Source organism: Natrix helvetica (genome assembly GCF_964273705.1).
Source record: "Natrix helvetica genome assembly, chromosome: W".
NCBI classification, from domain to species: Eukaryota; Metazoa; Chordata; class Lepidosauria; order Squamata; family Natricidae; genus Natrix; species Natrix helvetica.
In genome coordinates this window covers 56294048-56306760 of record NC_138555.1, presented here as the reverse complement: position 1 = coordinate 56306760, position 12713 = coordinate 56294048, and positions in this window count along the sequence as shown.

Below are 12713 nucleotides of genomic sequence, written 5' to 3'. Positions count from 1 at the left end.
AAATAACTACATCTCTACAGAAATAGAGCACAACAATGATGAGAATTATCTTGAATGCATTTGGGTCAATATTAAAGGTTGGGAGAGAAACGACATTGCCATAGGTCTATAGTACAGGCCACCCAACCAAACAGAGGAAGTAGATGAACTTTTTGCTAGTCAGCTAACTAAGGCATGTAGGAAGCACACCACAATAGTAATGGGGGATTTTAACTACCCTGACATCAACTGGGAAACAAACTCTGCACCAAGTGGAAGATCCAACAGGTTCCTAATGAACCTAGCAGACAACTTTGTTTCCCAAAAAGTAGAGAAGGGAACAAGGGGATCGGCCATATTAGACTTAATTCTCACTAACAGAGAGGAAATGATAGAAGGTGTTGAAGCCATAGGAACCCTGGGGGCAAGTGACCATGCAACATTGGAATTCAACATGCAAACACAAGTAGTGGAATGTGTGCACAAAGTAGCACAAAGTTGGATTTAAACAGATGGGAAAAACTAGATTTGTCATTCATTGATGGGAAGAATCCTTAATATCGGTATAGTCTGAATGTTATTTCTATTCCAGACTATACCAATATTGATGAAAGATTCTTCTTTTAAACAGTGGCAGAAAGATATATCTAAGTTTATGGGCCAGCCAGTGGTGGGATCATCCGACAGGGAGCCACAGTGGAGGGACAAAAGAGCCCGCGGCTTGCTGACATCCACCCTATGGCATACTGTGCTGGGGCAACAGCGCACATGTCGACAGAGAGGGCTCTGCGTGCCACCTCTGGCATGCGTGCCATAGGTTCACCACCAGGGTAGTAGTGACAAGGTGAAAGTTAACCCTACATTGAAAAGAGATGCTATTGGAATGTAGATGGATGATACATTGAGATTTATTGATATTTGAAAAAGAGGAACTTAACATAAAAACAAGAGAACAACTAGTAAGTGAAGGATTTGTTTGTGATTGGTTTAATTATTATAGAATCTTTGAAATATTTAAACTTGATTAAAAAAAGTTTTGTCTTCGTAGGAGTTAAATCTGAACTGGATATCAACTTATGTTCTGGAGATGACCACTTGATTGCTAAAGTATATAAAATGCTACTTAAGATGAATCTACCATAGAAGATGATTACATCAAAGATTATATGGTAAAATGGGCAAAAAATTTCAGGTATAACATAATGCTGGACAAATGGGAAACAGTATGGACTAATGGTTTAAAATTTACTTTGACTTATAGTTTGAAAAAAAATTTTTTTTAAATGATGTATCATTGGATACATGTAGTGAAAATGTATAGAGGGATTTCCAACAAGTGTTGGAAATGTAATCAAAATCCAGATACATTTTGTCATATATGGTTGTCTTGCAAGTATGTTAAATCATATTGGATAAACATAATAATGATAATGCAGAAAATATTTAAGATACAAATGTTAATGAAACCTGAAGCTTTTCTTTTAGGTATTATGGACAAACCAATTGAAAAACAATTTGGGACACTATTTCTTTACACGGTGACTGCTGCGAGGACAGTGCTTAATAAGCATTGAAAAGGAAAAGAGATGCCGACTGCTGAAGAATGGATCTTAAAATCGACTGAATTAGCAGAGATGGCGAAATTAACTGCTTTTTTTTTTTAAACAAAAATTTTATTGGTTTTACAAAATTTTTAGGAAAAAGGGTAGTGGAAAAGGGTACAAATTATGGCAGCTACATTGTGCAGAGAATGGCACTCCCCCCGACTCTTGTAATTTTCACTTGTTAATACATTAAGTAAAATACTACTTAACAATTTTTTGACAGCATATTTTACCTTATATCTTCCAATATTTTCAATCTATTTTATATCCAACAGAAAGAAATTCCCTGTATCAGAAATTGCAGTGTTTTTCTAGCTCACTTTTGTGATCTAAGTTTTCTTGATGCTGCCTCTTTCTCCCCCCCCCCCCCCACCAGCAAGGCTCCGGCACCTCCCGTGTCCTGCGTGTCCTGTATAGTGTCAACAGCTTTATCTAGGAGAGCATTGTTTTTTTCCATGAAGGCCTCCGCCTCCATAGTTGTATTAATTCTAACTCTACTGCCCTCCCAGAATATCAACATACCTTCTGGCAGAAGCCATCGAAACCAAACCCCTTTTTCAAATAGTTTTTTCGCTAAAAACGAATATTTTTGTCTTTTATCTCTGACTTTCTTTGGGATTTGTTTCAGGATGACTATCTCTCTCTCCATGTATTTTAACGTTTGCCCCCTTTGTGCACTCAGAATCTCATCTCTTGTAGTCTTTCTAAGAAATTTAATATGAACCTCTCTTGGAACATTGTGTGTTCTAGCATAAGCTGAATTGACTCTATAGATATCCCACCCCAACTGTCAATATCCCACCCCAACTGTTGTCTGTCTTTTTTGATGTATTCAGCGAGTAAGTTTGTCATAATCTCCCTCAAATCTTCATTATCAGCCTCAATTACATTTTGAAATCTAAGGAAAAAGACATCCTTTCAAATTCTATTTTTATCTGATGGTTCTCAAGTTCTTGGTTTCCTCTCTGGACCCCCCTCACCTCCCTCCTCATCTCAGCCATCCCCTCCTCCAAAAGTTCCAGTCTCTGTGAATTTTGAGCCGTTCAGTTTTGGTTCTCTCTGAGTTGTTCATTCATTTCTTTCAGTTGATTTTTCAATTCCTCCTGCCCCTTTAAGATCTTTTGAAGCAACTGCTGGGTTAGGTCCTCCTCAGGGGGTTTTTGTAATAGAGATGTTAATGTCTGTTGTCCACTGGGGCTGGATGTTGAAGATGTTGGAGCAGAGCCAGCAAAGCCTGGTTTCCCAGGTGGAGGTCTTTTTGGTGCCATCTTAATGAAGAGAAACTCAGCGGTGTTTGTGTCCTTAAGGTAGAATGGCAATGATGAACAGGGGATAGCCGAGAGGGATCACAAGGCAGGGAGTCCAGACAATAATAGAGACCTTTTCTATAGTTCAAATCCAGACAATAAAATCCATCAGTCCAAGTCCAAGGTACAGTATTTCAAGAGATATTTCTGGGTGTCACGGAGACAAATGCCAGCAATTTCTGTGGGTGGAGTCAAATTTCAAAGTGCATAAAGACAACGGAAGTGTGCCATCTTGCCTTGCCAGCACGGGATCAAAAGGCAGCAAACTAAAAGTTTTCAAAAGTTTTCAAAAAGAACAGATCATCACTTTTCTTTCACAATTGCAACAGGGTATTCACCTGCTTGCTTACTATGAGTGTGATTTCATTTTAAAACTCTCCCCCCTCTCCTCCAGGGGCAGAGAGCAATCCAAAGCCGCCCATCCAAGGGGGGGGAAATCCCCCTCCCTCCAATCGCACTTCCCAGAAACCGATTGAAAGTCTTTAAAACGCTGTCAATTCTTCACCAAACAGCCAAAGAAAGGAGTCGGGGAGGGTTTCCATCTCACCACCTCGCAGCTGCAGCCTTCAAGTTGCTAGATTCGTCCGGCAGCCCCGTTGCGAAAGCGCGCGGAAGCATAGAGCTCCCGCGCACCCCCTTTCACCTCCTGGCACCTAGGGCAATGCCAGGAGCCTCCCCGCGGCCGCCGCCGACACAGGGGACCCCCCAGCTAGCCTCCCCCTCAGCTGGGCGCCCCTACAAGGCACCCAGTGCCCCCCCAATCAAGGAGGAGCCCACCAAGAGCGCACAGGGCGAGCGGAACGCGCCCGTCGCTCTCGGGAGCCGGAACCGGAAGTCGCGAAATTAACTGCTTTGATTAGAGACAATGGACTAGACAGCTTTATAAGAGACTGGAAGCCGCTTGTGAACTTTCTACATGTTAAATACAATAACAGATGGTTTGTTTTATGGACTATTGGCCATTGCCTGGCGGACTAATATTGGCTTGCTTGTGGCTGGCTTTATTTGGGACAGGTCTGAGGCTGAGTGAAGAGAACTGCTGGATTACATCAATAAAACTCTCTGTTAAGTAATTAAGTTCCCTGTTAGGAGAGCGAGTATGCAGAGAAGCGTAATGAGAGTGGTATGGAAGAACACGCACAAACCAGCATACAGAGACACTGAATAGTATAAAAATATAGTAGTTTACTATGTAGAAATATATCAGAATACATTTCTTACACAGGAACAGGAAACAGATAGGTGGGGCCGAACAGATTATAAAAATCCCTGCAAGCCCTTCTTCAGCCCTTCTCTTCCCTTCTCTTCCTCTCCACCAACATTGAAGCATGTGATCACCTTTTCTGTTCAGGGCTCAAGCCATGTGGTCCTGTCCACCATTAAAACCATCTTTCCAAGCAGCCTCCATGTCTCCAGTGTCTTTTTCCCCACTTGGAGCCGAACCCAGAAGGACATTTCTTCCAACAATTGGCGACCCACAGATGGGACTCCAAGCTAGCCTAACAAATGGATATGGCCAAGGTAAGCCTCCCATGCCGGCACAGACCCCATTGAGTCTGTGGGTGGACTTTATCTTGGCCTTAGCCATTTGGATCTAGGCTTTAAAGGGGTTTTGAGTTTGAGCTCAAAGGCTGCCTGGAAAGAAGGTGAGTACCTCTAAATTTTAATTCTCTAAAATTTAATTTTAAAGCATGGGAAATGTGTGTATGCCTGCATGTGTGTGACTAGTGTGTGTGAAAATGGATGGAAAAGTGAATGAAATATTTTTGTTGTTGTTTTTGCTCTTGTCCTGTGAAAGAAAAAAAGCAAAGGCTCATTGTGCGTAAAGAGAGAAGGAGGTGCTGAAACTAACTGCAGAGGGGCAGAGGTCCTCCCCAGATCACCTTTTTGGATCTGGAAAACCTTAGCAGAATTCCCTACGAGGAAAGGGGCCGAATACTTCGTTGAGGGAATCAAAGTCCTTCCCGGAATTTTTTTTCTTCCGAAAACTTACGGCGGGTGGCACCCGGCTAGGCCAAAGTGAGCCCTGCATGTAAAGGGTCATGGGAAGTGTTAGCTCGTGGGTGGCCAGAAGTGCCCTCGGAGATTTCCTTAGATGCCAAGATTTTGGCTGAGAGCAAGGAAATTGTTTGAGAAATGGGCTTTGCTGAAAGATGACACAGGAAAACTAATTTGGCTACATAAAGGTACTTAAAAGAAAAGGGAAAATGTTGAAACGTTTCTTTTTTCTCGTTTGTCTCTTTCTCTGTCTTCTATGTAACCACGTGGTTTTGTTTGTTAAGATTTGTGCCTTCCCTAATTTAACAGATTTCTGCTGGGAATGACTAATGCTAAACCTGAGAGTTCTTTCCTCCCCCCCTCTTATTTTCTCCTTGCCCTTGTGTAAATGTGTGTCTAAGTCTTTGTGCACCCTCAAGGTAATTGTAACTAAGATGTCTCCAACCCAAAAGACAAGAATTTTAAAGTGTTCAAAGAAAGAAAGGAGTAAACTGGCAGAAATTGCCTTCGCTCAGTTTGTTGGGCCCAAACTAAGTGAAGGTGGAGGGGAGTCTCTACTTTGCTTCTGTTTGGCCAGCAGAAACAGAGTACAGAGTAGTTTTTTTTCCTTCCTTCCTTCCCTATACCTTAAAGTAACAACCCAGGAAATGTTTTAAGCTCATTTGCAAGGAAAGTTTGATCCCTGCATTGCATTTATTGTGTGTCTAAATGATTTTACCTGTTCATTTCTTTCCTGAAGCATGTGAATCCAGACTCCATTTCTCGGTGATATCCCCATAATGTTTATTTGTTTAGTAACTGATGGTTTTATTTTTCAAACTCTGTCTGCAAGCTATTTACACACACCCCATGCCCTTTACCTCTAATCCTCCAACAATGCCTTTTCTGTGGGGGAGGGAACCTTGTTCTCATGTCTTTCAGCCCTAGAAGATTGTACTCTTCAGGTGAGTATAGATTTTTTTTCTCTTTTGGGGGGAGGAGGAGAGTGTTGCCTTGTGTGTGCATGTATGAGATGAAGGAAATTCCTACTAAAGGTTTGCCTTCAACCTGAGTAAAAAACCCTCTGCACATTTTTCTGACCAACCTACTGTCAGGCCTGTAATTCTGTTCCTTTTAGGATCTTTGGCCTGCCACATAATTAAAGCATATATATATTATGCTGTTTCATTGGTATAGTAGTTGGGAGGGGGGAATAGAAAGGAGTAGGATTGTGGAATGTATTGTTATGGATTTCTTAGAAGCTCAAGGTCGTCTTTTGTCTCCGCACCTCGACACCTGGCCGGAAGAAGAGGGGTGTACATGCCAGCGTGGAAGATGAAGATTGGATCATGTGATGAATTATGGGGTGTGGGGATAGATGATGAACTTTTAACTGGGTGAATTCACCGGATGTACATTAGAGTTGAAATTTCACCAGCATAATGCCAACATGCCTGTCTTATTAAATTGGAGTTTTAAGGACTACTTTGCCTTGGACAATGATTTAATTCTGCATGATATTTGGAACGCTGACATTATTTCAACTCTCCCTTAAAAAATTTTCTTTCACCGGGGTACTGAATCCCAGCTCTGACCCAACCCTGGGCAGGACGAAATTTCAGTGAAGATGGAGGAAGGAAAGAATGCAACAGAGAAAACTAAGGATGATGGATCGCTTATTTTTGTCGAAACCATCTATGCACCTTCTAAAGAAATAGTTCAACAGGCAGAGGCGAAGCAAAGGGAGCTTCAGCAGGGCGCCCGGCGAAAGGAACCGAAACCAAGATTTCCCTCACAGACGGAGTTAGACCTGCGGGAGGAAGCTTCGGGATTTATTGCTTCTCAGGAATGCCTGCTAGAAGGAGAGGGGCCCCCCAAGGGGGCTCTGACAGACGACTGGAGCATCGGGAGAAGAGCAAATGAATGGAGATCTCAGTCGCTCTCACGCAGCCAGTCTTTGATGGGCCTTCAGGACCAATTCTGACGCCTAAAGAGATGATAGAATTGAGGAAGTACATCGACACCAATTTGAAAAGAGGGTTTATTGAACCAGCAAAATCAAAAGTAGCGGCCCCAGTGCTCTTCAGGGAAAAGAAAGATGGGGGGGTTCGCCTCTGTGTGGACTTACGAGCTTTGAATGCGGTATGCGAAAAGAATACCTATCCCCTCCCTCTCATGAAAGATATGTTGAACCACTTGGCTAAGGGCAAGATCTTCACCAAGCTGGATTTGAGAGAGGCGTATTACCGTATACGAATCCGGAAAGGGGATGAGTGGAAGACCGCTTTTAATACTCCCTTAGGCAGCTTCCAATATAAAGTCATGCCTTTCGGACTACAAGGAGCACCCGCAGTATTCATGCAGTACATAAATGAAGTGCTACTCGACCACCTGTACCGCGGAGTACTCGTTTATTTAGATGACATCTTGATCTTCTCTGAGACCATGGAAGAACATGTGAAACTGGTACGACAAGTCCTGAAAAAACTTCTAGCTGCCAAACTTTATGCAAAATTGTCAAAGTGTGAATTCCACAAGACCTCGCTAGATATCGTATCTCCAATGAAGGAGTAGAAATGGACCCAGAAAAAGTGAAAGCGGTGTTAGACTGGAAACCTCCAAGCACTCGCAAACAATTACAAAGCTTCCTTGGATTTGCAAACTTTTATAGGCAGTTTATTCCAACCTTTGCTGAAATTGCCCTACCATTGACTGACCTATTAAGAACGGGGCCTTCCCCTACTAAACCAAAAGCAAACCAACCATTAAAATGGACAATCGACTGTCAAAAGGCTTTTGAGAAATTAAAACGGCTCCTTTCCCAAGAACCCATATTGCAACACCCCGATCCAGAGCGACCTTTCATAATCCAAACGGATGCCAGTGATGCCGCGATAGCCGCGGTGCTACTACAAAAGAATAAAGAAGGCCACCTCTTACCATGCGCTTACATCTCCAAGAAACTCACCACTACGGAAAGAAGGTGGCCCATTTGGGAGGAGGCATTCGCGATCAGGTGGAGCATGCTCACCTGGAGACATCTCCTGGAAGGGGGGGGATATACCGTTCGAGGTATGGACTGATCATAAAAACCTCGAAACTCTCCTTGCCCATCGAAAGTTATCCCCCAAACAGGTCCGTTGGGCCCAATATTTCCAAAGGTTCAAATTTGAAATTAAACACATCCCCGCAGGGAAGAACTTGTTAGCAGATGCACTGTCGAGAAAACCCCAGTTTGACAGTAAGAAGGAAGAAATTTTCCACCCCATCATATCTCCTTCTCACCAAAAGGCATCTCAAGTCACCTGTCGAAGCCAAGATAAACTGAGAACCGAACTGAAAGCAGCCCTCCAGACAGACCCATGGTTCAACAACAACAAAGACATCCTAACGATTAATGATGGCGTAGCCTGGAAGGGATCCAAACTGTACGTCCCTGCAGAAATGAGATTGCAAGTGCTACAGCGGAGTCATGATGCGAAACTAGGAGGTCATTTCGGATTCCTGAAAACTCTCCACCTCGCTAGACATCAATTTTGGTGGCCAAAGATGAGATCGGAGGTGGAAGATTATGTAAAAAGCTGTGCTACTTGTGCAACAATGAAAACCCGTCCGGGAAAGCCCCCTGGACTACTACAACAAGTGGCCAACCCTAGCCGACCATGGGAAGAGATAGCAATGGACTTCATTGTCGAACTTCCAGATAGCAGTGGTAATAAAGTAATCTGGACAGTTATTGATTTGTTTTCCAAGCAAGCACACTTTATCGCTTGTTCAAGCCTACCATCTGCAAAGAAATTAGCGAAAATGTTTGTGAAACACATTTATCGCCTACATGGAGTTCCAAAAAGGATCATTTCAGATCGCGGAGTTCAATTCACCGCCAAGTTCTGGAGAGAATTCCTAAAATCGATCGGGTCCACGCAGGGACTCAGCTCAGCATTTCATCCCAGCACAAATGGGGCAGCAGAGAGGGCCAATGCGATGGTGGAACAGTATATCCGGTGTTATGTGGACTATCAGCAAGACAATTGGTCGGACTTGCTACCTTTCGCTGAAGTAGCATATAATAATGCGGTTCACAGCAGTACTGGATTAACTCCTTTCCAGATTACCAGTGGCATGGAATTCGTTCCCATGCCTGAACTACCTAAGGAACCTCCCTCATCCATGTCCCTGAATGAATGGCTGGAGGCACTAAAGAAGGGATGGGAGAATACCAAAAAGGCGCTAACAGATGCGGCAGAAGCCTACAAGAAGCAAGCTGATAAACATCGTTCCCTACAACCCCCCTTTCGAGTGGGGGACAAAGTTTTTTTGTCTACTAAATACATAAGATTAAAGATGCCTAGTAAGAAATTAGGTCCAAAATTTCTAGGTCCTTTCCCAATAGAAAAGATAATTAACCCAGTTACAGTTCGACTCAGCCTACCCAGACTCTTAGGGAAAATTTACCTGGTATTCCATTGTAGCTTATTGAAGCCGGTAAGGGAGTCTAGCACGAGACCATCCACCCAAACTCCACCTCCTCCCGTAGTGGTAGAAAGGGAAACACATTATGAAGTGAAAAAAATATTAGATTCCAGGCTGTATAGAGGTCGCTTACAATATTTAGTGCATTGGAAGGGATACCCTTTGTCAGAAGCTACGTGGGTGAAAAGTTGGGATCTGAAAGCAGATAAATTAGTGAAGCAATTCCATGAGAAATTCCCTGATAAGCCAAAGGGTCCCCCTGGGGGAGGAAGAGGTGGTTAAATTTTGATGGTTAACATTTATGTTATTCTCTTTTCAGGAAACGTTTTTCTCTTGAGGAGAGGCCGCCTGTCAGGCCTGTAATTCTGTTCCTTTTAGGATCTTTGGCCTGCCACATAATTAAAACATATATATATTATGCTGTTTCATTGGTATAGTAGTTGGGAGGGGGGAATAGAAAGGAGTAGGATTGTGGAATGTATTGTTATGGATTTCTTAGATGCTCAAGGTCGTCTTTTGTCTCCGCACCTCGACACCTGGCCGGAAGAAGAGGGGTGTACATGCCAGCGTGGAAGATGAAGATTGGATCATGTGATGAATTATGGGGTGTGGGGATAGATGATGAACTTTTAACTGGGTGAATTCACCGGATGTACATTAGAGTTGAAATTTCACCAGCATAATGCCAACATGCCTGTCTTATTAAATTGGAGTTTTAAGGACTACTTTGCCTTGGACAATGATTTAATTCTGCATGATATTTGGAACGCTGACACCTACTCTATTAGTCCTAAAGTAAAAACCTGGCCTCCAGAAGGCAGTTTTGATTTAGATTTTGTCAACAAATTTGCTGATTTTCTGGCCACCATCAGATGAATCAAGGGCCCCACCCAGATGCAAACGATGTGTTAATGAAAGTCTCCATACATCTTGGTCTTTAAAAGTATGCCAGAAATTGCTGGGAGATCAAGATAGGGTTTCGCTCTTTAAAAATATGCCAGCGTGTGCTGGGAGCGCCAACCTAGAACCCTGGCTGAATGCAAACAATGTGTGGACAAACATCTCTGTACATTGTTTCTATACATCTTGATATTTAAAAATGCCAGCGCGTGCTGGGATATCAAGATAGAATTTGGATCTTTAAAAATTAGCAAGCGCAGCTGGCAGATCCAAATTAGAAACGAACACCCCAGGGCAGAGACAGGTATTAACAATCTAGTGCTTAAGGAGATAGAACAATGGGGGTAACTTCAAGCAAAAGTAAGAAATTTAGCAGGTAATAAGGTAAAGCCTGTCTGAATGGAAGACCTAGGTAATTGGACTTGATTGATTTGATGTAATGTCTGTTAAGAAATTCTTAGGTGTGCATCTATACACTGCTCTCTGAGTTTTCCCATGCTTGGAGAATGAGCCACATGTTCCCCAATAAAAGAAAATTGAAGATTTAAAGGGACAGGACCTCCCCCAGGCCTGAAAGTGTTGTTCCATGGTATTTGTGCATGTATGTCTTTGTGTGTGATCATTTCCAGACCTGGAGGGAAGTTGAGATCCTTTAATAATAGAAAATGGAGCCCATTGGCTTATGTACAGCTCCCTGAAATAATTGTAATAACTGCTTTGCATGAAGAAAGAATGAAATGGGATTTTTGTATGTGAAATCAATGATTGCAGTGCAAATGTACACTAGGAAATATTGAAAAGGCAGAATATTTCTCTGGATGTGAAAAGGAAGAAACATGTTTTAAAAGACAGAATAGCTGCGTGCAGCTTCCTGCCCATGGGGTCTGGATTCACATGCTTCAGGAAAGAAATGAACAGGTAAAATCATTTAAACACACAATAAATGCAAGTATGAAACTTTTCTTGCAAATGAACTTAAAACATTTCCTGGGTTGTTACTTTAAGGTATAGGGAAGGAAGGAAGGAAAAACACACACACACACACAAAGGCAGAATATTATATTTTCCTGGATGTTAGAAGCTTGCTTAAAGGGACAGGGAAATGTCATCAGCCTTCAACCACTACCAGTGATGTGCGGTCAGGGGAGGCAAGGGAGGCAGAGCCTCACCTCTCTTCATGAAATAATAGTATATAATATTATATACTATATATATGTATGTATGTATGTATGTATGTATGTATGTATGTATGTATGTATGTATATATATATATATATATATATATATATATATATATATATATATATATATATATATATATATATATATATATATATATATATATATATATATATAATATTATAATATTATACATCCATCCAGCCGCGCCCGGGAGCTGCGGAGGGAGGTTTCCGGATGACGAAGGCACAAAAGCGACTGTCGACTGTCGCTTTTGTGCCTTCGTCATCCGGAAACGCAGACATTCTGCCGGGCGCGCACGGACGGAGATAGGCAGAATGGCGCCGATCCGATCCGGCGGGCGAGCGACCGAGGATCGGGCTGCCTCGCTCGCTCTTTCATCCGCCCGGATCGCCTCGGTGTCGCTGTGGCTACCTCCGTGCATGCGTGCCCGAGGCGATCCGGGCGGACGAAAGAGCGAGCGAGGCAGCCCGATCCTCGGTCGCTCGCCCGCCGGATCGGATCGGCGCCATTCTGCCTATCTCCGTCCGTGCGCGCCCGGGAGCTGCGGAGGGCGGAGGCAGAAATGTGTGCCTCCAGCACACGTGGTCCCATTCCCCGCCTTCCTGATGACGTCACCGGCCTCACCAGCCATTAACCTCACAGCACGTCACTGACCACAACATGTTCCAGCAAATGTCCCTATGTCAAAAGTCCAAAACCACAAGGTTCAATTAAAGTTCGTTAATGGCACGTAGTCCATACCTGTAACAAAAGGAGAAGTAAGACCCCCATCTCCTTATAAGGCTTTTTCCTCAAGGTAGCCAATAAGAAATGAGTAAAGTGTTTCCGTGTTACACTGTCTTTGAGAATGTATAAGAATGCGTGCTTCGATAATAAAGATTGTTCAGAATTTGCAATGCTAGCTATGTGCTAACTTTCTGAACCTGGCTGCCAAATAAACTTTTCCTGTATCCTGAGAAGTCTAAGCCTGTCATTTTCTGCAACATAAGTGTACACGTGCTGATTCTAGGGTGACACTTGAGGGGCATGGGCGTGTATGTAGAGTAAGGGTTGAGTAAATCAAGCCATGTGGATTGAGCCTCTTCATTTGAACTCTTATAATTATATTGTTGAGTTTTGTGTGTTTGCTTGTGTTAATGACTTTGTTGGAGACCTGGGTTAGTTAACATATGATTGATTCCCTATACAATATTTCTAACACGTTATACAAATGTATACATTCTTCCCACAACCCTGATGTTGGGAAAGATTTCAGGCAAAAGAAGGGGAC